Below are 5,709 nucleotides of genomic sequence, written 5' to 3'. Positions count from 1 at the left end.
TAAATTATTGAAAAACAAAAACTAATTTGGAGGGCTTACATTGCCTGATTTCAGTGGTTACTATGGACATATAATAATCAAAACAGTATGGTATTGGCACAAAGATAGACAGACAAGTGGAACAAGAGTAGTCAGAAAAAAGTTCAATATTAAATGGTCAACTGAGTTGTTTTTTTTTTTGCAAAGGAACCAAAAGAAACCAATGAGAAAAAGAGAGATTCTTCAACAATTGTACTGGAACAGTTGAATATCTAAATGGAAAAAAATATGTATCGTCACCCCTACTTCATATTATACACAAAATTAATTCAAGAGGATCAAGATCTAAAGATCAAAACTAAAACTATAGAGCTTCTAGAATAAAATGTAGGAAAATAAACTTCATGATCTTGGAGTGCCAAAGAATTACGTTAACCATAAAAGAAAAATCTAATAAAGTAGGTTTCATAAAATTAAAATCTCACATTAAGAGAGCCAGTTAAGTAAATAATAAGGCATGTTACACATTGGAAGAAAATATTTGACAAATAATTTATAAATATATGCATATCTCTTGTAACTCAGTAACAAGAAGATAAACAACCCATAAAAACAGGTGAAATGCTTGCACAGACACTTCACAAAAGACATTAGTGCAAGAAAAGATGATCAACATGACTGCTGCTGCTGCTAAGTCTCTTCAGTCGTGTCCGACTCTGTGCGACCCCAAAGACGGCAGCCCACCAGGCCCCATTGTCCCTGGGATTCTCCAGGCAAGAACACTAGAGTGGGTTGCCATGTCCTTCTCCAATGCATGAAAGTGAAGTCGCTCAGTCGTGTCCGACTCTTAGCGACCCCATGGATTGCAGCCTACCAGGCTCCTCCATCCATGGGATTTTCCAGGCGAGAGTACTGGAGTGGGGTGCCATGTAAAACCACCATGAGATATCACTACATGCCTGTTAGAATAGCTAAAATTAAAAAGACAGAACATGTCAAGTGTTAGGATGGCAATGTAAAATGATACAATCTCTTTGAAATACAGTTTGGTAGTTCCTTAAAAGGTTAAACATATACCTATTGTATGGTGCAGTCATTCCACTCCTAGGAATTTATCCAAGAGAAATAAAAACATATACGCAAAAAACATTTGCACAAGAACATTCATAAGAGGGTTTATTCATGATGGGCAAAAGGTAAAAACAAACCAAATATCCACTCTCAGGAGACTGGATAAACAAGCTGTGGTTCATCCATACAATGGAATACCATTCAGCAATAAAAAGGAAAACAATTATGTTGGGTCAAAGAAGCCATACCAAAAAAGAGAGGGAGAGTATCTCATGTATGAGTCTATTTATATTATATTCTAGAATTGGCAAAACAAATCAAAAGTGGTAGGAATAAGCTTGGGGCTTCCCTGGTGGCTCAGATGGTAAAGGATCTGCCTGCAAATCAGGAGACCCTGGTTAGATCCCTGGGTCAGGAAGATCCCCTGGAGAAGGGAATGGCTACCCACTCCAGGATTCTTGCCTGGAGAATTCCACGGACAGAGGAGCCTGGTGGGCTGCAGGAATCACTGTAGTGTTATCTGGAGCAGAAACAGAGTGTAATTGGCTGAAAAGGAGCATGAAGGAATTTTGTGAGGTGATGGAAATATTGTATACCATAGTTAGGGTTGGTGGTGATACAGTTGTAGACATTTGTCAAAACTCATCAAATTATATACTTTAAAATGTATGCATTTTATTGTAGGCAAATCATACATCAGTAAAATTGATTAAAAAAAAAAACAACTAGAATACCACACTTTGCTCACTAAAGTAATTAAAATTAAAAAGCTTGGGACTTCCCTGGCGGTACAGTGGATAAGAATCCGCCTGCCAATGCAGGAGACATGGGTTCGATCCCTGGTCTGGGAAGATTCCACGTGCTGCACTTAGCTGCAGCTAAGCCATGTGGCATAACTACTGGGCGCTTGCACCCTAGAGCCGGTGATGGGCGAAGAGAGAAGCCACTGCGATGAGAAGCCCAAGCCCCACAGCAGAGAGTGGCCCCCGCTCGCTACAACCAGAGAAAGCCTGCACGCAGCAATGAAGGCCCAGCGCCACCAAGCATATAAATAAACAAATACATTTTAAAAATAAAAAGACTTGGAGCATCCAGTGTTAGTGAGGATGTTCCTGGTGGGAGTGTGAACATGGAAGAACATCTCTGGGAAACTGGCAGTTTCCTGTAAGGGCAAACAAGCACTTACTCTATGACTCAACACCTCCATGCCTAGATATTTACCCAAGAGAAATAAAAACATATTCCACAAAAAGACTTACACAAAAACATTCATAGCAGCCTTCATCATAATTGCTGAAAACTGGAAACAGCCCAAATATCCACCGACAGGGGAATGGATAAATAAATTGTGGTATTTTCATGCAATGGAATATGAACCATTCAAAAGAAGGAGTGGAGAGAGGGCATGGGATGAGGATTAAGACAAGGAGGAAAGGAAAGCAAAACAAAAAAAACTACAAGCAACATCATAGGAACACTAAAAAAAACTATATTGAAGAAAAAAGCTAGACACCAAAAAACCCTTACAGTGTGATTCCATTTATAGTAAATTTTAGAAGAGGTAAAGCTGCTGTATGATGCTAAAAGATGAGAAGGGCTGCTGCCTTATGTTGTGTAGAGAAAGAGCACGTATTGATGTGAAAAGCATAAGGCAACTTTCTGCTGCCATGACCATGGTCTGTATATTGATAAATGTGTAATCTATACAGATTTATGCATTTGGTAAAACGTATATACACACGGTCTGTGCTTTTCACTAAATGTAAATTGACACTCATTTTTTTAAAAAATCACAAAAAAGTAGAAATTCACTTCCAAAACCTCATGAGTCAAAAAAAGAAGTTATAATAAAGATTGGGCTGAAATAAAGAAACTATTTTAAAATTATTTTATAATGATAAAGACTAAGTCACAGAAGTTGAGGGTGTAGCTGAGGCATACTTGGGGAGAAAATGAAGCGTCTTAAACATATATTAAAAATAGAAAAAAAGACAGGCTAAAATTAATGAGTCAGGTGTCCAATTTTAAAAGTTTGAAGATGTACACAGAAATACAGATAAAGAGTGTGCTATGTGCTCGGTTGTGTCCAACTTTTTGCAACCCCATGGACTGTAGCCCGCCAGGCTCCTCTGTCCATGGGATTCTCCAGGCAAGAATACTGGAGTGGGTTGCCCGTTTCTTCCTCCAGGGGATCCTCCCAACCCAGGGATCGAACCCGTATCTCTTGTGTCTCCTGCATTGGCAGGCGGGTTCTTCATCACTTTTGCCACCTGAAAGAAAGAAATAATAAAGGGCAGTAATTAATGAAATTGCAAAAAGACAGTTGAATAGTGAAGATCTTTTAAAAGACTAATTAAATTGATAAACCCTAGGCAATATTGATCAAGGAAAATGGAAGAAGACATAAATAAAGAATATTAGGAATGAAGAAGGTGACATAAAGAGGAGGTATTATGAACATTTGATGCCAAAAAATCTGAAAACTTAGATGGAACAAACAAATTCATAGAAAAGTGCAACTCACCAAAACTGACTTATGAAGTCAAAAACCTGAATATTCAGAAACCATAAAGAAATTGAATCAGTGGTTTAAAATACTCCCCCCCAAAGAAAACACTCAGCCCACGCAGGAAAACTTAGAGGCAAATTCAATGGAAACATTCAAAGAACATGCAATTCTATCCAACACAAACTCTTACAGAGAACAGAAAAAATAGGGAGAATTCCCCAATTTATCCTAGGAGGAGAGAAAATCTTGTTACCAAAACCAGAAAAGAACATAGATAAACAGATGCAGAAAAAGCATTTAGTAAATTAAGCATCCATTCCTGACTTAAGAAACCTTATCAAACTAGGAATAAAAGGGAACTTTTACACCTAAAATATAGTATCTACCCCAAAAAGTCTACAGCAAAATCTTTCATAAAGATTGCATTGAAATTATTCCCTTTAATATACGTTCAACTTGGAGAAGCAAATGGCAACCCACTCCAGTATTCTTGCCTGGAAAATCCCATGGACAGAGGAGCCTGGCAGGCTACAGTCCATGGGGTCTCAAAAGAGTTGGACACGACTTAGCCACTAAACAACAACCATCCATCCATAGTCCCACCTATGTTAGAGGTAATTTGTGTTACTCTTTTGGAGTGATGCTAAATAGCCTGTTTGTTAACACGTGAATTCAAAGCACTAAATGATTTGCTCTTGGAGCATCTGAAGCTTCCAGTCTGAGGAATTCTCAGGTTTCTCTAGGAAGAGGCATGATATATGAATCTGGAATGACAACAGCCAAGTCAAGAGGTCCCCCACGGGCCAAGGTCAGAGGGGTCAGAACCACGAGAAGGTGATCCTTGAGCAGATGCCCAGGATGGAGAGAGAGCCAAAGGGTGGACAGTACCCCTCCCCCAGCTGTGGCCACTGCAGGAAGGTTCCTGAGAGCCACAGGTCCACTAGCCTCCTCCCCATCCAAGTGACTGCTCTCAACTGCTTTCTGCGAGAACAGTCTTAAATGGAGTCTCTCTTTCATAAACGATGGAATTCTGTAAAAAAAAAAAAAAAATATATATATATATATATATATACATAACTGATTCACTGTGCTGTATGCTTGAAACAAACACAACATTGTAAATCAATATACTCCAAAAAAATTTTAATAAAGGAAATTATTCCCTTTAAGAGAATCAGATATTACATAACTCCTGATATGAGGCAATAGAAAGTACAGAGTTCCACCTATAAAGCAAAGTTGCCAAAAAAAAAAAAAAAAGAGAGAACAAGAAAGGAAGAAAGAAAGGGGGAAAATTGACCCTTACTAAAATCAAGCCTTTAGGTCCATCTCCCACATTACATACAATAGCTCTAAAGACACATGTTAATATTATCTACATCATCTTGAGATCCAGTCAAAGCCAGAATGACTCAGCATCTTCAACAAATGGCTCAAGAAAAGTAAAGCAAAGAGGAAATGTTATAGATTTTAAAAGACTTAAAATTCATCTTCAAGTCAAAGTGTAATGAAAAGAGAAACTCAAGAGACATATCAACTAATTGCAATGTGTGGACTTCAGATTTTAATTCAAACTAACCAACTTATAAAGACATTTTTTAAAAAAATCATAGAAATTTGAACACAGATTTATGATTAGACCATTTAAGAAATTATTACTTGGGATAATATATTGCAATTATGGTTTTCTTCAGGGGTACACATCTGAAATATTTAGAGGTGAAACGATCTGATGTCTGGGATTTGCTTTAAGATACTCCATGTGAGGGCCTTCCCTTTGGTCCAGTAGCTAAGACTCTGTGCTCCCAATGCAGGGGGCCTGGGTTCGATCCCTGGTTGGGGAACTGGATCCCACATGCTGCAACAAAGAGTCTTATGTCCCAGTGAAGACTGAAGATGTTGTGTGCTGCAACTAAGACCTGGAGCAGCCAAACAAATAGATAAATAAGTTTTTAAAATACTCCATGGGATATGACAAATCAAACACTCTTGGGAAAACACACGATAATTGGAAAACTGGGTGATGGGAACATGGAGTTCACTCTTCAGTCACTTTACCTTTGTGTATGTTGGAAATTTTCTTTTTTTAATTTTTAAAAAGTTTTCCTTGAAATAGCATTGATTTCCAATGTTGTGTTAGTTTCAGGTTT

This window comes from Dama dama, chromosome 29, assembly GCF_033118175.1.
Source record: "Dama dama isolate Ldn47 chromosome 29, ASM3311817v1, whole genome shotgun sequence".
Classification (NCBI taxonomy): Eukaryota; Metazoa; Chordata; class Mammalia; order Artiodactyla; family Cervidae; genus Dama; species Dama dama.
The sequence above is the reverse complement of the archived record's forward strand: the minus strand, read 5'-3'. Positions refer to the sequence as shown.